Source organism: Coloeus monedula, assembly GCF_965178545.1.
Source record: "Coloeus monedula genome assembly, chromosome: 11".
In the NCBI taxonomy this organism is placed as follows: Eukaryota; Metazoa; Chordata; class Aves; order Passeriformes; family Corvidae; genus Coloeus; species Coloeus monedula.
In genome coordinates this window covers 6,089,364-6,114,688 of record NC_138791.1, presented here as the reverse complement: position 1 = coordinate 6,114,688, position 25,325 = coordinate 6,089,364, and the positions used below count along the sequence as shown (strand labels likewise).

At 47.2% G+C, this 25,325-nt stretch overlaps 1 long non-coding RNA gene across 1 annotated transcript; it reads left to right on the top strand.

The window, feature by feature from the left end:
- Positions 1-1,071: 1,071 nt before the first annotated feature.
- On the top strand, positions 1,072-21,652 carry LOC309576900. Its single transcript, XR_014226724.1, has 4 exons — positions 1,072-1,211; positions 2,705-2,843; positions 20,293-20,553; positions 21,530-21,652. It is a non-coding gene; the product is annotated as an uncharacterized lncRNA (long non-coding RNA).
- Positions 21,653-25,325: the final 3,673 nt, after the last annotated feature.

Genomic DNA, 25,325 nt, shown 5'->3' with positions numbered 1-25,325 from the left:
AGTTATAATTTGTTCTGTAGATAAATGATTAAAGCAGGGCAGTGGTATTTGACCTCAGCCTCTATAGCAGTTAAGATAGCAGGAATCCTGGTCATTTGGTAATACCAGGATAGTGTTTCGAATTATTTTCCCCCACAACTGGGTATTTGCTAGTGTTACATGCCTCAAGTATTTATCGAAATAATAGTTAATTAGTACTTGAAGTTTAAAGACACCTGATCTGTGTTTCAGATTACTGCTGTGCCTGTTCCCTGGAACATCAGCATTTGAGTCCCTACCCTGAAGTTTTGTATCACATCAGTTACTCTAAAAATTGAGGGAGCATCACAGCATTCTAACGTGGATACCTGACAAGTGTCCTTAGAGCACAGTTAATGTGTCTGGGCCTAAGGGATTACTCCTGTGCTCCTGGGGTTAATTGCAGTTTTAGCAACAAAAATCAAGTCCCATATGCTTGATTTATAGTATGTTGAGAGTATTTTTCTTTCTCCTCCTATTTTTCCCTTATTAATTGTCCATGATACCTAGCCCAGAGTGAACATGTGTTTCGTTGTAAGAGACACCAGAGAAAGGTGTGCAAATGAGCACAAACGTGCTGCAAGAGGCTGCAGAGCTCGTCTGCCTGGACACCTGCCACAGCAGGTTAGATCCCTCAGAAATCTCATAATCCTTCTTTATCCTGGTAATCTGAACAGCAGCATCTTGCCATTTTGTAGGGCTGAGGGATTGAAGTACAAGAGTCTGCTTGGTTGCTGGAATTCAGAGACTATGGGTTTGTATTCAGAAGCGCATGTGAAGCCTGAAGAGCATCTGCTTTTTACACAAACATCATTCAAGGCTGGCAGCTGAGACATGGTGACCTTGGCTATGATGTGGAGATCTCTGAATGGAGCAGAACTCTCAGCTTTCCTGTCAGACTCCCTTCCAATCTGTGCTGTTAATCAAACACTGCAATAACACTTCTTTTAAAGCTTGGTTTTGGTGAATTTGTTTAACCTTGTGCATGACAGGAATTGCGCAGAGCAACAGAACGACATTAACTTGACCCTCATCTTGTAGGGCTGCTGAAGGAACGTGTCCTTGTCACTGCACAGAGCTGGCTGTGAGCCCTGGGAGCAACAGAGCAGGGAAAAGTCGGGAAAGGGTGTCTTTGTCAACTGCTCTGCCCGTGCCCTCCCTTGGGAAATGCTGCCACAGCTTACGTGTTGAAGGTGAAGTAAATACTAATAAAGCTGCCGTTAATTAAAATTTCTTAGGGCTTCAGTGGATTAATTAAACGGTCTTTAAGGATGTTAATTGTGGCAATGTATTACTGCCATCCTACAGGGCTCAGGAGAAACTGATGTGAGGTGCCCCACAAATGCTTTTTGCCACAGTGCAGGAGGAGGACAGTGCAGCAGGGCCAGTGGCTGCTCCGGAGGGAACAGGAAGCCCATCCTGAGAGAAAAAGCAGGCTTAGACTGGAGAGAGGCAGCAGGTGCACAGGGCAGGGGAGAAGGAATGGCTGCTTGAGAGTACGGAAGGGGCAGAGTAACATGGAATAAAGGAGGAAAAGGGTTTAAGCACAGGGGATAGCACTGGTGTGAGAACAAATTCAGCTGGCCCTGACAAAATTTAGGTCAGAAAGTGGGTAGTTCCTTGGTGTACCTGTGTATTGGAGCAGCCTTTGGAGCTGGTCCCTGAGACCAGATGGATTCAGCAGAGGAAGCTCAATCTGCCTGAAAGGCCTGTGTGTTGCAGTGGCAGAGGAAGAGAAGGGAAGGCTCTCTGCTATCCTGAGAGCCTCTGCTGATTTTAGTTTGCTAAAGCCCATTCTGTTCTGATGATTCGTCAGTTTCTTAGCTAAATAAAGGTTAATGGAAAACAAGGTTAAATTCCAGCCGTTTGGGAGGTGGGTGAGAAGCCACAGAAAGTGCTTCCCATATAGAAATTAAAATGGGGAAAAATTCTCTGCCACAAGATCAAGTTGATGTCTGCTGATGTCTATGAAAGAGTTGCTCTTTCTGTGTTACTGGTTTACCATGCAGGGTCAGGTGTAAGTTACCTTGAATATTTCCATCCCTCTTCTTTCAAGCATGTTTGGCCCAATATTCCTGGAAACAGAACTTGATTCACAGGTTTGTAGCATTCATCTGCCCTTGCATTTGTCTGCAGGTAGCTCCTTTCATAGGATTTTCATGAATTTGATGCTTTGAAGAAAGCATTTAGACACTCAGCAGAAAAGCAAGGGTCAGAGCCCCTCTGCATTCGGCCCATTCAAATGAAAGCCTATAACTATGCCATAATTAGCAACATCTAATCCCTTTTGCCCACTTCTGAAGTCAGGGCTGTGCATATTCCTAATTTTTTCCCATCCAGTCAGTGTCAGAGAGGGCAAGACAGAAAAACAATTCCCCCTCCCCACATACAAACCCCTGTCTATATTGAGACCTGAATTTTCCAAGGGAGTGGGTGTGATCCTGACATCTGGATTTAGTCCAGACTCAGATTCCAGGCTTAGATCTGGGAACTTCCACCTCCGGTCCTGAGACCAGCAGTTCTTAGAGAAGATTTAGTTTATTTACCTTTTAAGGCAAAATTGGAGGCTTGTGATAGCAGCTGCATAGTGACAGTTCTTCCCATGCTCAATTTCTTTAACATATTTCCTGATTTGGAGCCAGTGTCTTCTTTACATGACAGAACAGGAAATCTCATTTCTTTCTAGGACCCTCTAAGCAGCAGAGAATTTGAGCAAGCTGGAGGAGCTGCTGGATGCTGAGGCTCGTGTTGCAGAGTGACTGAGCAGCAGCCCTGTCTCACTGACATGGGCTACATGGATCCGTACCCATCTCGTACAAACAAGTGTGAGTTGTTGTGTTCCCTACTGTAACGGATCTCTTAAAATTCATGGACTGTGGGTGGGCTCTCACAAGGCTGTTGAGTCAGGACACTTCTCCTGTCTGCCAGGCCCCAGGAGCTGCCCACTGATGCAGAGGAGTTTGGTTTCCTGACAAAGTCCCATCACAGGGGCATGAGTCAGGCTCATGAGTCCGGACAGCAGAAGCTGTTGCCACCCTCATACAAGGTACCTTGCTGTCCCACTGAAGGGCACCACCCCACAGTGCTGCTGCAGTCTATAGCCCAGCTGACTGACACATCCAGCAGTGGCTTATCCTAAGTCCAGAATATCTCCTTGATGTCTCTCCAGTTGCTTCAGATGTGGAAAATAACACAGTAGTATTTTTTTCCATCCTTCATTGTTGAGTTTGTCTTGCTTTGTGCAGCACACAGCAGGAAATGATACACTAATCCTTCCAGCTACTGTGAGCTTTGCTGCACTTGCCATGACTTGCCTCCACACCCTCATTTCCTCCTCTCTCACACAGTTTTCCTCCTTCTCTTAGAAAGAACCAGTGGACCCCAACCAGTGTATTTTTAGTTATGGTTATTGAAGTTATTCAGCCTGTCATTTTTCTTGCATATCTCAGCCCCCATTTCTCCTCATTAGGTACTCAGGTAGAGACAGCACCTTCTACATTCAGTTTAGGAGCTTGAAGTCTACTTAACAGAGAGCAGAAATACCTTAGAAAATGTGAATTCGAGTGCTTCCTGTATTGAAGGTGTGAGAGGGTGGAGAAAAGACTTAGCTCTTTAGTCAGAGCTCTCTATAGCAATCTGGAACTGGGGTTTCCAGAAAGGATTTATGTAGGTAGTCTGCTCCTCTCTGTATAGGAAGGACAGCTGTCAGAAGAGAGAAGTTTGTGTCTCCTCTTTGAATTTAAATGCTTTAGGTTCATAAAGATGCTCAAGGCATGCTCTTGCAGTAAAGCATCTTCGCTACACCAGGTATCTCTAGTGAGAGTCCCTAGTGCTGCTCGTACTGTGGGCTTTGGCAGGAAGGTGGAAGTCAAAGCAGAAGGGGGATTTTCCAAGTCCTTGAAAACAAGAAATCAACCTACAGCAGTGAAAAATGCTGTGCTGGAGCCTATGGGCTCTCTCCCTTAAAGCAATGTCAGTGTGAGGAGTTTTCTGTCAGGCAGAAGATTGCTAGAAATCAAGGAGCATGCCTTGTTCTCTCCCTCTTGTCCTCTAAAAATGTGCTGGGTTTGGCTGGGGTAGAGTTAGTTTTCTTTAGAGCAGCTTGTATACTCTGTGCTTTGGGTTTCTGATGAAAACAGCAATGATAACAGAGGGATGTTTTAGTCATTGCTGGACAGTGCTTGTGCAGTGTCAAGGGCTTTTCTGTCTCTTACACTGCCCTGCCAGCAAGTAGGCTGGGGGTGCACAAGAAATTGGAAGGGGACAACCCCAATTGAGCAGAGGGATATTCCACACTGTATGACATCAAAGTCAGCAGTTAAACTGGGAGGGTGGAGGTTGGCTGGGGCTGTCATAGCTCAGGGACTGGCAAGACATCAGTCAGTTGGTGGTAAGCAATTGTTTTCTTTTGCGTCATTTATTTTCTCTCTGTTGCTTTTGTCCTCTTTTTCAGTTATTGAACTGACTTTATCTCAACCCACAAGATTTTACACTTTCACCCTTCTGATTAGCTCCCCCGTCTGACAAAAAGGGGTGACTGAGTAGGGGCTGTGTGGGGATTTGGTGTTTACTGGGGTTAAATCACAACCAAAAATCCTGTCTCTGACTTGTCTACCTGTCCCACGGGCCTGCCATGGACACCTGAGAAGGCAGTAGCATAATAAAAGTGCCCTCACTTCTCCCCAGTCACTGCAGGCTCAGTTTGATACAGTAAGTTAAATCCTTTGTATAATGGATGTTGTTTTGTTTGTCAAAATGAAGATTCCCTCACTAGGCAGTTTTTAATCAGTACTATTTCCTGCAGCCTGTAGCAGGTGTAGCAATACAAGTAAGATTGCCTTTTCAGCCTGGGAGAAGGGATAAAGGCATCCAGTGAAGTCCTAATAGTCATAGTACACCTACTAGTAAGGCTCATTGTTTTGGTTTGTTTCAGCAAAGGCTTGTTCTTCTTTTATACATCTGGTAATGTAATTTCTTCTGCAAAGATCAGTGAAATTCAGTGAAGTAAGGAGTAGCATTTCAGAATGAAATCCTGCTGATGACATGAGAAGGTGGGGAAAAATCCCGCTCCTGACTAGAGCCAAGCTGGGTGTTTCTGTGTAGGTGTTATCCCATGAATGAGTACCCAGTGAGGCAACAGAACTCTCTCACCTGGGTGGCTTTCCTCCTTTTCCAGTTATTCCATAGCATTAGATATTGCTGGTTGTGAGGCAGTTTTAAGAACTATCTTGGAGAAAGCAAGCAGTAACAGAGTAAAGTGTAAAGCAGTTTTGATTGTTTCATCAGTAGCCAGGGAAACTTTATAGTTCTATAATTAGTTGTTATAGTTAATACTAGATGCTATAGTTGTACAGTCAGAATTAGCTCCTTGAAGGAAGTAATCCAAAGGGTTGAGATGAAGTGGCCAAGCAGTAGAGCAGAAAGGTGCCTCACATTTAAGTAGAGGTGTTCCAGACATGAAAATAGTGTGAAAGTGTGTGGTGACAGGGGATATAAAACTTCACAGAGCCAAACCCTCTCCTGTGAGTGGAAGAGTCTGTGTAATACCACAGCCTGTGTGCATACCAGAAAGGTGGAAGGATGAGCTTACAGCCTTCTTGGGGTCCAACTCCAAACGTTTCCACCTCCCAGTGTGCATTCTGCCCAGGGGGTTTGCTGTGCTGTTTTGCAATAGCTCTTGTTGCTTAACCCGTGAGGTGCAAGACATACTATTCCTCCTTGTGCACTGAAGATTACAGATAAAGCTAGAGGGCAGTGATAAGGTATTAAAATGAGAAGAGTGTCAGCTCTAGGGAAGAAGGGGCCTTGTGCTGAAATATTAAGGGAGGAAATTAGCACATCGTATCTCCAAATCTGAACTTGAAAGCTGCAGATCAGAGAAACTCTGTGACTTATTGAGATTATTGGAGTATACAAGGCTTCCATTCCTTGTTTGCTTTTGTAGTGAACTCTCCCAAAAGCTGCCAAGTGCTCTGTGTGCACTGTCTTACAAACAGCCTCAGTCATGCAAAGCTCTGGGCTCTACTTCCAAGGCTCCTGGGCCACTCTGCCTGCCAAGCAGCACAGGCAGTACCAGGAGGAGTGCGAGTGAGGATGCCAGGACAGCTGGACTGGGAGATTTCTTGGGGTACTGTGACCTTGCTGGCAGCCTTGTATGCATTGGTTTATTAGACCTGATGGTTTTGCAGCTGCTTTGAACATCATTCTAGCTGAGATCTGTGGGACTAGAGGACTCAAAGGAGTGAGCTGTCTGGCTTGGTGTGCTGAGCAAACCTAGTTGTGTCGTGTTGGCTTGGGGTGATGGTAATGGTGGGAAAATATGTTGCTCTTGTGTCTCTAGGAGATGTGGTAAAGAACTTAGAGCTTTTAAGTTCTTCTTTTCAGGAATCTTTCTGCTGAATCAGGGGAGATGCATGTGCTCTCTCTTGGAAATGCATCTTGTCCCAGCCCTGGGCAAAGAAGATCAAAACTGATTCTAGGGAATGTCCTAGAAAGAGGTGGAAGTGCAAACATTACATAACACAAAAAAGAGGTTGAGAGGGATCAGCTGAGACATTAAGACTGAAATGGCAAAAATACAAACCTGAGGTTAAGTCATTCTCTGTACTTCTGTGCCTGGTTTCTCATGTCACACTGACTGTAAGAGCAGACCAAGGGAGAGTGGAGGGTTGTTGCTGGCTTAGCACTAGTGATGGACCATGTGATTAACCTGTGTGCTGTGGTTTTATAGAAAGCTCTGATAATCTTATGGAGCTTTTATATACATTAGATAATCTAGTCTCTTCAGACTTGCAGCCCAAAAATTCCTGCAGACATCCCACAAGCTTTTAGGAAAACTGGAGTGTAGTTGTGATGATTTAGTTTTGTACTTCCTTATCTTTTTTTTTAAAGACCTCTAGTCTTGAGAAGTGTCTGCTTCAAAGTTTAACTTGAAAAAGCAATTCAGAATTCATGTTCTCAAAAAGATGCATTGTGTTTTCACTGTGAAATTTAGTAATGCATTAATTAATACAAACTAAAAATAATTCAATGTTACTCCAGGTGGCCTGTTATGAGACACCCCCTCTAGGCACTGGTAAGGATGACTGATCACACAGGGAGGAAGTACTGAGCCCTGTGAGTGAGGTGTGGTGGCTCTGTGTGGAGAGGGAACTCGGGGCAAAGCATAACTGGCTCTCCAGCCATCAGTAGCACCAGCAAACTTTCCAATTAGCTCCACTGCACAAGGCTCTTGCTGGCAGTGCCTGAACTGTTTCCCCAAAAGCCCTGATGGCAGTTTGTATTTCTGTTCTTTGGCACTTTGAAGTCTGCCAGTACAGCACAGGTAATGTATTACTGCAGTGTTAAACAAGTAGAGGGGTGGTTGGTTTGCAATGTTTTTCCACAGCCCATTCACTACTTAAAGGTTAATTCTTCTGCCTCTGATGGAGTGTGTCGAGCAATATCTGTGTCCAGGTGGGTGTGAGGTAGGGGTTTTTTGCCAAGCTGAATTTTGTGAGGCAACAATATCTTCAAAGAAGTAATTTTGGGGAGAGATGCCATGCTGGGCAATGCACACTTACTAGGCCAGGCTCTGATATGGAGCAGTTGTTCATCCTCTCCAACCTGCAGCAGGAATGAGCCACTGTAGTGGAGGGTGGAGTGCCTGAGAAGAGGACAGCCACCATTTCAACCACAAAACAGGAGCCAACAACTCTAACAAGTGAAGATGTGCAAACCGTCTGGATCCTTGTGCTCTCTAGTGCTGAAATCCAGAAGGATCTTCAGGGTTTGTGTAGCACCTGGCCTTGCACTTTGATTGGAAGAGGGAGAGACGAGGCTGGTGCTTGGCACAGCAAACAGCTGTGCTGTTGTTTGGGGGGTGAGTGATGGGGTCAGGCTCTGAGTTTACTTGTGAGCCTTTGAGACCATGGATTGCTCTGTGAGGCCTGTGCTCTCTGTACTTCTGTCTTGGAAAGGTGCTAATCTTTCCTGCATTTATTTCAGCTTTGTTCCCAAAACTGCCTGTCTCCTCCACAGTAAAAACCCTGTCAGGGTTATTTACCATGAAGAACAATGAGATTTTGAGCAAGTAATTGAAATTTAAAGCTCTAATTACAAGAGCAAATAAACTAGAGATGCTTCCTAAGCTCATATTTTAATTGGAAGAAGTGGTTTCAGTGCATCCTTCCCAAAGTCCTGGCTCTGTCTCTTGGGTTTGATAGCCAGTGACCCAGTTTTCATGGAGTGATCTCACGGTAGTGCAGTCCCTCACCCAGCTGCATTTGGATGAGGTAGAACAGTGCATGTCTACAGTGATGGTGCATATACTGTGAATTTGATTGCTCTGCTTTTCAAAGTTTCCTTGGGTAAAAATACTGTTTTATATTTACTTGTCAGCATTTCTCCTTTCTACTTGCCCTGGTTTAATTGTGTCTGTTCCCTGGTGTGCTGTCAGTTGTGCATGTTGGGGAATACAATGCCTTTGGGGGTGGCAGTGAGTAAAGTGACACCTTAATAAGGGTCCTTGTAGACATGGCTTTAATACTAAGCTGTCCCCATCTCCCAACAGTTGTCAGTGTGGGGCTTATTAGTCACCCATCTCTCCTTTGAAACAACTATTTTTAATGCTCCTGCTCTGTGCTGAGTCCTCAGAAGCCCTGTTAGGTGTTGCTGGTTTTGCTGACAGTGGCTGCTTTCTAATTGCTCAGGTAGCAGCAGCAGGCCTTGAAAACTCAATCAGCATTATCTTGGCTTATCTCGCTGTCACCAGTGGATTTAAGCAGATCAAGACATTCATATGGATCATGTGTAGAAGCAAAACACAACCAGCTGTAGAGGCCAGGGCAGATGACATTTACCTAGACTGCTGTCCCAAGTGCCAGCTGTCCATGCCCTCGCCCTCAGTCAGTCTCTGCTCCCTGCTGGCGGATGGGCTCTCCACTGTCATGGTCAGGGCCAGCCCTTTCTGCCAAGTGAACAACCTGGCTTTGCCAGCATGTGACCTCTGCTAGCACCAGCTGCAGTGTCAGGCCCTTTTCTCCACTGGCCTTGATGCCCCTTTGCAGCTCCCAGGGCTGTGACTGCCTCTGTGCCAGCTGAGGCAGCGCAAGCAGAGAAGCTGGTACCTCTTAGCTCCTCCCAGAGGAATGGTGGGAAGAAGTGGCTTGGGATAGCACACCCCATCCAGCGCAGGGACACACAGGGGAGAAAAGCAGGGCTGCAGGTGAAGCACAGCCCAGGGAGCCAGGGTTCAGCTGTCCATCAGGATTTGGTACAGTTCCTCTGCTGAAGCCTCATGTCTGCCTGCCCTGGTCTGTTTTCAGTCTCTCTCCTGTGTCATGGATTATGTCAGTGTGGTTTGGGCAGGAGCTTGTGAACAGGCTCTGGGCTGCTGTGGCTTCCTCAGGGGAGATGAGGAGAGCCTGGTGTCTCTGCTGGCTAAAAGCTTGGCAGGGAGCAGGCTGGACAAAGCAGCTGCTGCTTGGTTGGGGCCTGGCATTACCCCTGGCCTGCTTCTGTGCTTAATGAGCCACCTTATCAGTCATGTTCCCCATGGCAGATGGGGTCTCTTCAGGATTAATTAAGGATCATAACTGTGACCTAGTTACCAGACTTGCATTATTGTCACTGGAATTCTCTGAGCCATCAGGCTGTTTGAGACAGCTTCTTACCCTGTCCTGCTCTGGTTACTTGCTCTGTGTATCCTTCTGGGACGGCCTCTGAGCCCCAGGCAGGATCACATTACATTAATTTCTCTAATAGATCCCTGCTATACCTGGGTAGGTAACTCGCTGCTTCCTGCTTGCAGTGCATATCTAATCCCTACAGTTGGTGTGAGGATTAGATATGCTGACACACACCTTTCCCAGGGTTGTCTCCTGTTTGGGAGCAGGGAGAGATCAGCTGCAAGATGAGGGAGGATGGTGCTGGAGACAATATCCTGAGACATTCCAGTTCCATGCTGCCATACCTGAAACCATATGGATACTGAAAGGTTATCCCGGGGCCTCTCTTCTCTTGGCTACTCAAATCTTTCTCATTTCTAGTTTGTGCTTTATTGTAGCAAGCCTTTAGGGATGCTCCCCATAAAGAAGTAGCAATGATGACTAGAGCATGAGAAGCAAATTGAGTTCAAGCTCTTCTAACCCTGCTTTTCACCTGCCAGATTTTCAGGTAGAGCAGTGTTCCAGCTGACAATGTCCTGTATACCTGTGCTCTGCAGACCTGCTACAGCCCAATCCTTCCTTCAGCTGGGGAGAGGTTTGCACCACAGGGATCTTCTTGCTCTCTTCCTCCCTCCGGTTGCTGCTCATTTGGTGAGAGTTTGCCTTGCCCACTGGATTGAGTCCCATGCAGCCAGGCCATTGCATGAGCTCCCAGCCCAGGGACTGCACACGGCCTATGCACTGTTCAGGTGAGGAAGGTTTGTGTTCCTGAAGCTCCCCTCAGCCCCCCATGCAGCTTTACCACCCTGATGTTCTGCTCAGGGTCTGACCCTATCCCCAGTGGGATCTCAGCAGCTCCTGCTGGTTTTGGATAGAGGACCATGAAGGAGGCTGTGGAGTAGGACCCCAGGGAAGCAGCACTTTGTCCTCAGAAGCCTGCGTGGAGGGGGAGCTGCCTGGCTTTCCTCCTCTGCCTTGAAAAACATCTCTCGTGTTCCAGTGACCTGCTTATTATGTAGGTCAGCATCAACCGGAAAAGAAAAACAACTTGAAAAGTAGGAGAAATCTAGCATGAATCCTCCATGGAGCAGTTCTTTCTGCAAAAGCAAGGAAAGGTTTCCTGGGGGAAGCAGCAGGCAGCATGGCCTGTTCTTCCACCCCCCCGGGCAGAGCAGTTGGAGAGGGGAAGCTCTGTGGCTGTAGGGATGTGTGATACCCTGAAAGCAAGTGTGCTCTGTGATGGGGGAAACAGTGCATTGAGGTAGGCAACAGGAACTTGAGTGGTTGGGGGTTGTTTGTCCTTTACTGACTTTCTTGGGCTTGGTTTTGGTAAAGAGGAGGAGGTTTCTGCTGGTCTTAACCTTGGTCATGTGTGTGCACAGCAGAGAGTGGTGCCATGTTGCTGGAGGAGCAGTCCCTGCTGGGAGACAGCTGTCCCACCGGGGTGAAAAGGGGACACAGAGCAAGCAAATGCCTTTGGATGCCAAAAGTAAAACTGGGACCTCAACCAAAGTTCATCTCAGTGTTGTGCCGGTGCCATTACCCTGGGGCTGCTCCACTGTGCTTGTAGCAGAGCTGACACCTTGTGATACCCACTGAGAAAAGAGAAAGCCCTTAGCATAAACTCCTGACTGTAACCTAAGCAAGGGACAAGTTGCTCTGTGCACAAAAGGTCTGGTGAAGTCCAACTTCACTCGTTCTTTCCTCTTATGCAGTAAATCTTAATATCCCTCACTATGCTCGCTTCTCTCCCAAATCACCTAATAAATATCAGCTTGGTGGGAGACACCCTGTGCCTTGGCTAATTCTCACTTGAGAAAGTGTGTGTGTGTGTTTGTGCTTGCTGGCCAGCCAGCAGGTAGGTGAGAGCTGCAGCTCTTGGCAGGAGCAGGAATGTAGCTCCCCTCTCTCCCTGCTCACTAAGGCATTTCTCTTTCCCTTCAAAACATGTAGAAACACCATGTTTTTGAGACAGCCAGGCTTGACAGGAGAAGCTAAAATCACTCAAATGCTTCACTCATAATCAAGGTGAGGCAACACAATCTTGTAATTGTAAAATGAGATTTCAGTATGCTGCATTTTTGGTGATGAAAAGGTGTATGGGGAGGTGGGTTGTGCAGTGAGCAGAGGGCTCTGTCTGCATGTGCCTTGCTGGATCCCCTCCCCATTCACCCGGCCTAAAGTGGAGCGTTTGAAGCCTCTCCAGCTGCAGGAGGCTCCTGTGCTTGAAGGTGCAGTGACTTTTGCCCAGATTACAGGTTCTTGCAGAGCTGCTCACTCTGTTTCAGATACAGGCTCCTGCAGCCTTTGCTCCTTGCTTTGTAGCAGCATCTGCTGTGCTGGCTTGATAAAGCATATTGGTCTGGGACTGGACTGTCCTTCCTCTTCAGTGTCTTGATCTTGGTGGTTTCTATTTAATATTTGAAGAGCTCTCTGCAGATCCCAGCTCTCCCACTCTCTAACCCAAGGGTAGGCAGTCCTTGTCTCATCACACCACGGTAGTCTGGAGCAGTCAATGCAGGAAGCAATACAGCAATGAAATTTTGAACAGAACGACATCTTTTCACCTGCAGTAACAGGACATCTCCTGTGCTTTGTGAAAGCACATGGAACAGAGCACTAAGGAAGCAGGCAGCAGGCATGTGTCTTAGCTGGAGGCACTGCCATGTGATCTGCCAGTGTACTGCACACAGCTTGGAAGTCTCAGTCAAGATGTAGGATTAGGGTACATTCCTAGCATAAGATTTTCTGAGTTAGCAGGGGATGGGTGCCCTGAGGCTGGGATTGTCACACTGGCTTGGTGGGCCCTTGCACAATGAGGCTGCTGTGTGCTGGAGACAGCAGAGTGCTGGAGCTGTCATGTACTTGTGGTGAGAGTGTTGAGGATGGCTTGTTATCTGTGCTTGGAGGAAGGGTTTGATTAGAAACTGTCTCATAAATGTGTGGTTATTGAATGAGTTGCTCCTTTAGTATGCATGAGCCATCTCCACATACATGACAAGTGCATCTGTCCTGGGCAGGCAGCTGCTCTAAAGGAAAGCAGATGAGCTTTCCTCATCACAAGCTTTTCCTCATCAAACTTTTTCTAAATTGCTCCCTGCATGGAGCAATTCTACAACAATATTAAACACAGCAGCAGGGGTGAGTCAAGCAGATCTTGTCAAGGCTGCCCTATTTTTTCTCGTTTTGGTTTTATTATAAATTTAATTTACTGTGCCGCAGGGAACAGTGCTGTTCTCAGCATGATTGGTGGCAACAAATAACCACCCAGGAAAAATATGTATTGTGTGGTAGCTGGGAAGAACCTCCTGTTCCCAACATCTCCAGCCCATCTTGGGCTTGTTGCCATGAAATTGTGGAACTTAACTAAAGGATGATTGGGCTGTGAGAAAATCCTTTTAGCCACTGGTTAACTAAGTTGACTTGTGTGTGTCTCATTGTCTTTAGAAGTTGGTGAGACCATAAATTTAGCAAGATGGAGGGTCCAGCTCAGGTTCTTAAATGGGAAGCAAGGCAACCTGATGTTGGAATGAACAGTGATGCTTTCCTGAGGGAATCTTGGGTGTTACCGTCCAGACATAAACCAGTCCTGAGATGCTGGAGGCCAGATCAGGACCTGTGCAGGCAGTCTGAGGTTCTTGCACCTCTTTGGGAATTGTGTGGTGTTGGTCTGGATAAGAGATGAGGTTAGGTGGCCCTTGGACTTGACCCCTAGGCATGGAGGCCTTGACAGCACTCTGCCTGGTCTGGGGTTCTGCACAGCTTTCTGTTGCAATAGCACGTCTCCCATTTGCTCAACTTTGCTTTGCTAATATCAAGATAAGTCTTGATATTGTTCAATGTAGGTTTTTGCCCAAACCAGGAGCAACAGTTTAACGGTTATTAGCCTCAGATCTTGTCAAACTTGTGGGCAGTGGGTGAGCTGTACTGGAACATGGAGGGTCTTTAAAGTAAACACCAGCCTGAGTCTTGAATAATGATTTGGGCTGCTAGCAAGTAGTTGTGCCACCAGTTACTTGTCTTGCAAGCTTCAGTTATCCTATGAATGAAACAACTTTTAATTTGAATTAATCTCAAAATAAAGGGTGCTTGAAGAAATAAATCACCCTTGGCTATTTGTGTTGCAGTGGGCTCTGCAACCTGGGGTTGTTCTTTCCTGCACACCCCCAGCCTGCCAGTGCTCAGGTCTTGGCTTCCACCTCTGGGGTGGTGCAGTGGCCCCAATACAGACCTGGCTTGCCCAGGGCAGGAGTGAGTGAGGAGCACAACTGGGCCCTGCTGGGCAAGCAAAGAAGGATTTGGAGATGACTGTGGACCTCTGGATGCAAGTTGAGGCAGGATGAGTTCACTGGAACCTCAATGTGTTGGTCATAGCATGCCTCTGCTCTTGCTGCAGCCTGCAAAGTAGGCCCTTGCAAGCCCTGTCTCTGTCCCTGCACAGCCTTGCCCAGACACTGCTGGGTAAAGCAGGCAGGACACCCTCCCTAGCAGGTGGTTTAATTACAACCAGACAAAGCCTTAAGGATCGCAGCCTCCACGTAAGCCTCTGACGTCTCTGGTTGCTCAGCCCAGTGGAGTGGGACCATGCAGGGAACTGGTTTCACAGCTCTCTTGTGCTGGGTGAGATCGTGCTGGGGGGACAAGAAAATAGCCCAGTGTCCCAGCATGAATCAGCCATCCATTTATGTCCAGCTTCTTCAGCAGTACCAGGCAGTCCTGCACGGTGATGGGCTGCAAGGATAAAGGACCAACTCTCCTCTTGTGACAGGAGCGTTTATGCCAGGCAGTTGTGGCTGGCTACTGTTGGTGATAGGAGAAGGAGACTCGGACTGAAGAGCTTCCCTACACTCTGAGTATTCAGGGCTGAAGATCCAGTCACTAGATCATGGCTGTTCAAGTGCTTTGGTTTGGAGGTTCAGGCTACATCTCTAAGAATTGAGGAGATGAGCCTACAAACAAGAATTTTCTGATTTGGTGCCTTTTCAGATTTGGTTTTGCAATTCTCTTGTGTTTTAAAGGATTTTTGCTAGGCTATGGATATGATTTTCTATTGGCTTCCTTTTCCATTTGTTTCAAGTTGAACCGCATGAGAGCACACAGTTGTGCTGTGGTTGTGCTGACTGCCTGCCAGCAGCTTTGAACATGGTGGCCACGCTTCAGTTCAGTGAAAATCTCAAAGAACAGTCAAGCTTTTAAAGGTTCCTCAGGGATCTCTGAAACCACAAAGCCAGCGGATGGAGACCTTGCAATCCACTGACCAAGAAACAGGCTGTAGCAAACTTGAACCGTGGCAGCCATGAGGAAAAAATCAAACCAGAAACTAATTATCCAAACACTAAATCCATGAGGAACCTGGCTTCCTTAGGTCTGCTGTTGATGGAGCTCTTTGCACGGCAGAGGAAACAGAGTTGCTCACGAAGTAGAAACTAAATGAGTGGAAAAAAATTTCTGGATTGCCTACAGCTATTTGACAGTAGTGTAAGGCATGAGAAGGTTAAACATTAACTTCTATCTATCTCTTCTGTACTTTTTTCACTTGCCCAGTGCTAATTCAGTGTAGCAATCTGGAGGGTGGATGGCACATGCAGGGCTGGGGGGAGAGGTGCTTTTGGGTGAGGATATAGCGTGAATGTCCACCTTTGGGGGAGATCCTGCCAGGCCAGGGCTGCTGTTGCCAGTTAGGCCAAATGTCACTGAGCTGTCGGAGCGAGGGTTTGGCCTTGGCAACCAGGGTTGCTGCCACTGTGGAGTTACCCTGCTGCAGCCATTCTGCACTGTGTATCTGGACAGACGAGAAGTTGATGACTTAACCTGTGCTATAACCCCTGCCCTGGGTTTCTCCAAGCCTGTCACTTGTGAATCACCATTTGTTTATTTACAAAGTGCATGCAAAATGACATCAATGCAGAGCCAGGCTGTTACAGACACTGCTGTTTGGACATCAGGCTGTGTTTGCAGAGCAGAGGCAAAGCAGTTGCAAAATCTGTGTGAGTAGTCACCCATTCCTATGAAAACCATAGAGTTATCTCAGGTTGTCTGCCTGACTAATTGCTTGAGCCCAAAGACCTGACTCTCTACCTGCTTTTACTATGTAGAGGGTTTGATTTTCCCGCTGCAGAGGTGTTTTACCATGTCTGGCCTTTGTATCATCTTTCTACCTCCCTTACTGCATAAAAGCATTAGGTCAAAAGCTGTAAGAGCACCACATGCATACAGCTGCATTTCACTTGGGAAGGACAGGGGTTGCATAAAAGATATGTTCAACTTAAAACAATTTAATGTGGTTACTCATGATTTTATTTTTTAATGCTAAAGCTTCCTCTTCACAGTCTAAGCCCAGAACCTCATTGCGAGTGCTGGTGTCACCAGCACAGCAGAGACCACAGCTCAGCTCAAGGGCAGCATTTGGTACCACACTGAACAAGAGCTTATGGTGGGGTTGGAACCTTTACCTTATAATCATGACGTCTGGAGGTGAGATGAGGGTACCTCTTTATAGTAGCAAGGAATTGTTTCTGTAACATATATGCAAGAAACATATATTTAGCAGTATGAGTAAAATGATGCTTTTGCTGTTTGGTTGAAGTTGTAAGATCAAGGCAGCCCACTCCAGATGTGTGGCAGAAAATCCACTCTAGCATAGTCCTCAGCTAAGAAAACAGGCCACAGACAGGTGCTAGTTGTTTGGCCTAGCTTAAGAGAGCTGGGAATCTTTGTTTATAATTAGAGTAAATAAGCCATGATGGAAAATTGTCATCCTCCTGTTGTTTGGGTCATTTTTATCCATGACACCAATGATTGCAACACCAGTGTGATTAATCCCATGCATGGGATTTATCTAAGATGTCTTTTCATGCGAGGTTAGATCATTTGCTTGCACAGTGTTGTAATACTTTGCACACAAGAAGCAGAGCGGCCCTGTGTCTGCCCTCTTTGAGGATGGTGGCCTGTCTTTTCAGGCTCACAAGAGACAGAAGGAGGAACTGAACGCTTTGAGAAGACATTGAAAAACGAGCCTGTGAAATCCCACACTGCCAAGCAAGGCTTTGTTTTGTACAAACAACACTGAGCCTTGAATACTTCAGTCTTGGCTGACTGTATGTGACAAGTGAGTCAGAGCAAATGTCCATCCGGCTAGCAGCAGACTCTGAACGAAGATGCTGTTGTGCACTGTGCTCCTGGCAATCCCCTGAGCCAGAGGATATAGACCAGAAATTTAAAAAAATAAGTGTTAAGCATTAAAAGAATAAAAGTTCTGGTGAACTCATTCTTCCTTGATGAACTTTTATGAACTTGCTTAGTTTAGATCTGAAACATGGCAATGAGTTAAACAGTTCTGTGTCATTTGGAAACGAACTTCCTCAAAAGAAAAGAGTATGTTTTTGTTCAATGTCAGCTGCACTTTCCTGCCCTCTAAACTCTAGAATAGCATATCACACTGTCCTAAAACTTGCTGGTCTTTAAACTCACAGTTTGAAAGCCATACGGTTTTGCTTTGGCTGAGTATCCTGTAATGTCAACAGCTTGCATTTCTGACATCTTTTGTCATGGTGTAAGTATTTATGGCAACCATGTTGTGCTAGAGAGATTTTTCCCTGAAGGTCAGAACAGTTGCAGATGAAATAGCCAATCCCTTCCTCTGCTGGTCCTTGACCGTACCTCTGCAATTTCTAATAAATGTTTGCTGATTAGAATAATCACCTTTGGGGCAATTTGACAGAACTAAATGCTGCCAGTCCTAATGGTTCAATAAGTTGATTTAGCAAGTGAAGTCCTTCCCCTTTGCCTTATAGTTAGGACCTTTTTGGTGCTCCTAGGTTTGCAATGAGGACCACTCTGCTTAACTAGGAAAACAAAACTGGATGTTCTTAACATGAAGTGCCCCTACCCCCTGAAATTGGACACCATCTCTCTTCAGATTAACACCAAATACTGAAAGATACATAATAAAAATAACAGGAGTTAGAAACAACTGGCCTGGCACCTCAGCTCTAATTATAACAGTGTTCAGCCAGTGCATGTACTTGGCAGAGATACTGGCTTCTGTGATCAAATCAGCCAGCTTGAACCAGTGCTTGGGCATTCTCCAGGTTTAGCGTAGCACTTTCCTGGGCAGGAATTATCTTTCTTGTGCTGGTTCCCTGGGGAAGTCCCCCACACAGAACAAGTTTCAGTAGATCACTTCCTCATTCTGCTCCTCAGCTTCTACTTGGCACACGCTAAAAGTTGCCAGGAGCTTGACAACTGGGCAGTAGCCATACAGCCCTTGAAGTGGAGCCAGCACAAATGCAGCTATGGCAGAGGCTGTGGGGTCTGCTCCCACCAGCTGAGGGTCTGGTCCTTCTGTGCTGCAGCAGTTATTCAAGGGACCAAGCAACCCCTGAGGAGCAGCTGAGTGTGATATTCCCCCTGTTCTCCTCCTGGCTGCTTGGAGCATCCTGAAGCCCAGCAGGTATTTTCCATTCAGCCGTGGTAGCAGGCTGTAAATAGATAAATATCTACATATTCAGCAGGCTGAGCAGGAGGGTTTGTGCGTGTTTCTGTTTAGGCTGGTGTGGACTTTGTCATGTTTTGCCGCCCTTCCCAGATGCTTCCTTCTGCACTTAATAAAGTGGGGCATGGTATCACTTTTGGTTTTGTCTTTGGAAGAGTAAACAAAACAGAAGAGCAAAAGCCAGCTACTTAAAACATACTGCTCTGCTGTGACTGGGGAAAATCTCTCCTTCAGATACAGGCATGCACTGTTTGCGTTGCTCATCCTCCTGGCAGGGGTTATGGGCTTTGTCTGCCTCACTTGGTTCAAGCCTACCCTTTCTGATCTTTCTATTTTTGAAATGCCTGAGATGCTGTCCCTTCCTCCCATGGATACTGGTTCCAGCTGCTTCCCATATCTCCAGGAGATGATGAAAAAAGAACTCATCAGTGGTCAAGGTATGGTGCTAGACAAGAATGTGCTTGGTCTTGCCAGCACTTGGTTTATCTATCAGACACATTGTAGGCCTGGCATGGAGCTGAAAGGTGGAGGCAGAGGAATGTGTCTGCTCTCCAAGAGGGAGTAAACCTGACGAAGAAATGAAGAGCTGGGTGACTTGCAGTGGGAAATAAATTCTTCTGAGAAGGCCTGAGGTGTTGCAGGAGACTCCTACACCTACAGGCTTTTCCTATACCTCAGGATGACTCAAAGCAGCACATCCCAAACTCCCTGCAGCTGTAGCACCTCCCTTTTTGCTTTTGACTTGTCCATCTTCCTGTGACAACCAGCACCTTTCTTCCCCTTTCTACTTTCACAGGAAAAAAACCGCAACAAGTCACTTCCTGAAGGCTGAGTTGGGAGAGGTGGTGCTGTGATCACTGGGTGCTGGCTCTTCACCCCAGAGGGTTTGCCCCGCTGCCAACAATTGCATGTTGATGTTCCTTGTCTTCTGTGAATGTGTGGTGAGCTTTCCCCTTGGAGTAAGCCTAAATTGCTGAGGACTTTCTGGAGATAAAGCTGAAGTCAAAAGCTGAATAGGGGCACTTTTTAAGTGTCAGAACATGTTAGGAACTGGCTTGTTGAATCTGTGTTTTGAATAAAGGATTCACATCCATTTGCAAAAGACTGGAGCTAGACAGTGAAATATCCTCTGCTCCTCCCATTTCCCAGCTCTTAATACAGTATTAAAGCTCTGTTGCAGCAGTTTGAAGGATTCACACCTAAATATAAACCATTCTACAGAGGAAATATAGTCATGTTTATACCTTTCCCTTGTGCTGCTGGTGACTCTCTCTCTGTTGACAAGCTCTTCATTCATTGGCATGACCATGACAAGCCTGCTTTTAGCACTCTTTCCAAACTTAGCCGGTGCATAGAACAGATTGTTAGAGAACAGCAACCTGGCAGTGCTAACAAGGTGAGCTCAGGGGTTGTTCTGGGCCCTCAGCCATCTGCTGGGTCTCTGTCACCTCAGAAATAGCCTCCTCTCTCACAGAGACCACAGAATGCTGCAGCCAAACTGCCTCACACTGGGCTGCAAGAGAGAGGCAAGCAGCGGCTCAGAACTGGGTGCCAAGACAGGTTGTTTGCATTGATTCTGTTGGCATGAAGTGTTTACTCGACACAAAGGCTTGCTGCAATGTGTTTCAACAAGGAAAACACTTTCCCCTTGCTTGGCAGAACTTTTCATAGCCCATTGAAAGGCTAGTTTGTTACCAGGGAGCTTGTAAGGTGTTTCTCCAGTGAATCACAGACAGTGCAGACTGTCAGGGTGTTTCTGCAGGTGTCAGAGAGGCGCAGCTGGAAAGGTTTCCAAACGGGGCACTGGCATGTCCCAGGCTGCAGCTGTCCCTGCTGCTCTTTGGGGAACCACTCCTGGGTGCAGCTGAACACAGTCCAGGCCTCTCCTTGCCCACAGCAGTTCAGGACAGCTCTGTGGACTTGCTCAGGTGAAAACCCACGGCTGGTTATCACTTCACAAAACCTTATTGTAACATCTGAGCCAGCCCAAGCTTGAGGTTTCAAACTCCCCTAACTGTCCTCTTCAATACCCAGGTTTGGCTTTTGGCTAAGACTAAAGTCTCGGTTCTCATGTATTTTTGGTTTTCAGGCTTGAACTGGTTACAACTAACTCTCCTCCTCTGCACTTTCTAGCTTCTGTGATTCTCTTATAGCCTCAACTTTGAGATGGACCATCCTCAGGTGCTGGAAGGCTACAAGCCAAGAGTGGGCCACAAAAGAAGAGCCCCAGCTGCATTGTGCCTAGATGAGGAGCTGGAGGAAAGCTGCCCCTCAGGAAGCTGCCAAGATCTTTCGCCTGTCCAGGGAACTGCTGCTGACATGGAGGAGGTGTTCACACCAGCTCCTGCACAGGACACACAGGTGTCTGCTCACAGAAAGCCTGTACTTGACATGGTAATGCAGCTAATCCCTAACATGTGTCCCTGCATATGCAGACCCTGTACACCTTGACACACAGCTGCTCCCACACTTCCCAGCCACACTGGAGAATGTCTGGAATGCCTCATCTCTGTCACCACCACCCAGCAGCCAGGCCCTGGATGGCCTCCACCTTTGGCAAAAGAGCTGGGCTTTCCCACCTTCCCCCTGTGCAGTCTAGTGCAGTCTCTTGGACTGGTCCCCTCAGCTGGCCTCTCTCCCTGATATCCACAAGGACATTCTGCAGGTGTCAGAGGGGCTCAGCTGGAAAGCTTCCCAAACAGGGCCCTGGAATGCCCCAAGGCTGCAGCCATCCCTGCTCCTCCCTGGGGAACCACTCCTGGGTGCAGCCAGACACGGCCCAGGCCTCTCTTTGCTCACAGCCCTTCAGGACAGCTCTGTGGGCACTGCTGGGCCCTGGACTCCCACCGCTGGTGGCTCTGGGAGGGAGAAGCAACGAGTTCCCTTCAGCAGTTTTTCCTCGGGCTGCTCCCTCTGCCAGGGCACCACTGCCAACTATCACTGAGATGTCACCTGCAATGTCCCCACAGCACCGGCACCACAGTGCCATGCCAGAACATTTATTGGAACCCACAGTCAGCCATGGCCAGTTGTCTTTTGCCCATTGACTGGGAGAACGAGGTATGGCTGTGCAGGGTGCTGGCCAATGAGGGAAGCTTCAGTCCACCTGTGAGGATAGAAAAGCAAGCTGATTCCCACAGAACCACCACCCCTTTCTGCTCCAGATGCACTGGGGCAGTGGGCTGACATGGCTTCTCTTGGCCTTCCAGGACAGGGGGAAATTGTGCCCTGTAGCACTGCCATACAAGCGATGGAGGAGGAGAGGGATGTCCAGCCTGGCAGTGACAGACACAAGACCAAACGAACTCCTTCTGTTTCCAGTGAGAGCACAGGCAAAGACAATCTATTCTTGCCCCTTTGCTTTCCACAGAAGCTTTGGAAAATGCTGGAAAGTGACCAGTTTCAGTCCATTTGGTGGAGTGAGGGTGGAAAATGTGTGGCCATCAACAAAGATCTCTTCAAAGTGGAGGTGCTGGGCAGGGGAGTTCGTCAGCGGGTTTTTAACACACGGCACATCAGGAGTGTTATTCGCCAGCTGAACCTCTATGGATTCACCAAAGTGCAGCGGGATATCCAAAGATCTGCCTCCCTGCCCGAATTCCTATCAGAGGAAGCAGCAGCTTCTGCTCACAGCCAGGTACAGCAGCTGTTCTGCACAGCAACCAACACTTGTGATAGTCTGGGGGGGGGAGAGGGACCTTCACAGCAAATAAGGCCTTGCCATAGAGGAGATGGGGATGGGAGCAAGTGGCTTTCATTTCCTTTTCAGGCTATGCTGAGGCAGGTTTGAGTGAGTCTTTGACTAGTAGAAATGCTGATAGGATACATTTTGGTGTGATCTGCTGAGTTTGAACCCATTAAAGGGACAGACAGATTCAGTGTAATCTGATTTCTCTGAATGTCTTTGCTCCATCTCCTACCAAATCTGAAACCTTCCTGTGGCACCTGCCCCATGCCAAGCAGATGCATCCAAGGATCATGGGATCACCTGCCTGCTCACATCTGCCTTGAAGCTGCAGAGAAATAGTGATATTTAGCTTTTGAAAGCAGTTGTTCTGCCTTGCCCCCCAGGACAGCAAATCCCCAGTTGTGGTGATGGCTGAACGCAATGGTCACATAATGCTTTATGTTCCATACGGCCCTCAGAGTCCTTTTCCTTAACCATGCTCCTCTTTAGAAATTCAGAGTCCTAGTTCTTGTAGCTTGGGTTTTTCCAGTCTCGGAATAGTAGCAACTAGCTCTTCTCCTTGTTCTAGATCCTCTACTACTATAACCCCAGCTTCAACAGAGCACATCCCTGGCTGCTGGAAACATGTACGAGGAGAGCTGCCCTCAAACAGAGAGCCCTTGGTGCAGCAGGGTTGGATGAAAGGCCCCTCTAGAAGCCCAGATAGTCAGACATGCAGGTGTCTGCTGAAGCCCATCCAGCTCCACCAGCAGCTGTTCCCATGCTTCCAGAGCCTCCTGGAGCACAGTATGGATATAAAGTCTAATAGACACAGCCTAATAGAGGTGATAATAAACTGTTTGAACAGTAAACCTTTCTGGTTGTCCTGTCCTATTTGAACAGTGGAAAACTCACTTCTTGTATAGTTCTGTGGGTTTAATGTCCCACTTGTCCTTTAGTGGCCTTGGCAAGACAGATGTCCCAGCACAAACATGGCAATGTCTTAATAGCACCAAGAGATGCAGCAAAGGCTGAGCTCCTGTTTGCACTGGACAGAAAGGAAGCCAGAAGCTTCTTTCTGAGGATGAGTGTTCATCCTTTTAGTTTTTCCCATGTGACACTTTGCATGGACACTTGATACTCTTCAGCAGGGGTTGACCCTGCTCTAATCCACAGAGTGGGGGGCCAGATTTGGGATATTCTGGAACAAAGAACTTTTCCATAAGACTAGAGGCTTAAAAGTCAAGGCCAAATGTGATCCAGCCCAGTGATCAATGTTGTTTGGAAAGCAGCCCCATGGAGAGAGATGAATACTGGGACATGCTTCCATGGCACTGCTAATACCGACCTGCTTTGTAGGTGGGTGGTGCTGGCCTGTGCAGCATTACCTGCCCTGGCCAGGCCTGCCCCAGCACCAGGGTCTGTGTGGCAATGCCCCTGCTGGGTGTGGGCACAGGACATGTGCCCCATGAGTGACGAATTCCATGTCCCAAAGATCTCAGCTTCCCTCCTGTGAATTCAGCTAGTGTTTTCCTAGCACCAGTTTCTGTGCACTTTGGGCTCTGGATTGATGCAATTGTGAGTTCAGCACAGTCTGAACTCTGCTCAACCCTGCAGGCACTAGCAGAGAAAGTTCAGGGACTGAAAGCAGCCACCTGTCCTTGGTCAGCAAGATCAGCACAGCTGGGCCATCTGTGCTGGAGACATTTTAACGGCAGGTTTGATCTACATTTCTGTAACAGATTTTTAAGATCCTATAGTGGCTTAAGACACTGGAACCAATTTAAGTGGTCAGAGACAACTTTGTAGATGCCGAGAAAGCTGCTGATGGTGTTCTGGCTGGATCCAGCTTGCCAGGTTTTCTCACTCCTGAATCCTTCTCCTCCTTTAGGCTAGTTATGGAAACTGTAGGCATGCATGAGCTCCCTTTACTCCCTCTCTCTTGGATGGCTGAAGAACTGTATTGCTTCACAGAGAGTAGCAGTGTATTCCTCCGGTGCTCCAGCATGTTTGTCCCCTTGTCACCCTTCCCTTCAGCACTTCAGCTACATGGATGAGCAGTGAAAGTAGTACAAATCCACTGCACAGACTGGCAACAAATAAAACAGAGTATTGCAATTAACACGGTGCTTTCTGACTCTCTGCCTTGCAGATGCTTCAGATCTGAAGCAGAAGTATTTTCCCTTGGTGTCCTGAGCAGCTCCAGAGCCCAGGCTTTGCAGCCCCTTTCACTTTACAACAGCAAAGACCCTCTGCATGCTGAATGCTGAGGAGAGGGCTCCCCCAGCCCTGTCAGCTGTTTCCTGCTGTTGCTATAATCAGCTTATGTCACTTTCCTCCCTCTTTTCAAGGCTCTGATAACAAGCACCTGGGGCAGCCAGGTGACCTTTGGCTGAGCTTCCTCTTTAAACTCCCGTGGCTTTTGCTTCATTGCCTGGTTGTTATGCAGCAGTAAAGATCTGTTCTGATAGCAGCAGAGGCTGCTCCTCTTCCCTTTCTCTTCTTATGTAGCATCAAAGCTCTCTGAATTTGCTTGAACAGATTTGCATTTAGGTCAGGACTTACTTAAGAAAAAGGGTTTTTTTTCTCCTGTCTTTTTCTTAACTCTATAAGGAAGGGCAATAAGCACAAAGGCAGGTGGGAGAAAAAAGAATGTGGGCTATAAATAAACAGGTTTGGCACACAGGGGAGGACAAAGTAATTAGTAAGAGAAAAAATAACTGATGTGGCAGCAAGCTACATCTTCAGCTGATGTAAAGCAGCTGATGTAAAGCAGCCTCTCCCCATGGAAGCAAAGGGACCATGTCATTGTCATCAGCTGAGTTGCTTGGTGGATCTGGTCCCTTCTGCAGTGTCCAAACTGTCTGCAGCAGCAGCAAAAGAGGTTGGACAACAACTCTCTGTGGTATCAATCTTCATCTACGTTCTTTGGCTCCTTGTAGCTGTGTGCTTGGGCTGCCTAAGTCCCTGCTGTGCTTGCTGGATGTAAAATGCCAATACCAGGGTGGCTGTCACATTGCAGATGGTCATTTCGACCTACACCAAAGCATTGCAGGGTTGGTTGCCCAGGGCCAATGCCTCCATCTCTAGGATATACTGGATGGGACACAAAACAGCTGTGAAAGACCCATGCTGGGATCATGGTGATCATAGCATGACCTTGTTCTGAGTGCTGCTAGCAACTGAGAGACCTGGATGTAGGTGCTGGTTCCATTTTAGCTTGTGTGCATTGCTTACACCAACTCCATGTCTCTTGGAGCTTCCTTTGTAGATAACAAAATACTTCTTCCCACCACTGGTCTTGTTGAGAACTTCAGCTTTTTCAGAAAGTCTCATGCTGGCTTTCTGAAGCTTTGCACGCTGTCCCTCAGAATATTCTTAGAACTGCAAAGGTGTGTATAGAGACTGGTATGCTCAGCAGTTTAAGTATTAACAGGACACGTGAGAACTGGGGTTTGCACTATAGAATTGGTAAACATTAAGTGTAGTTGCTAAACTT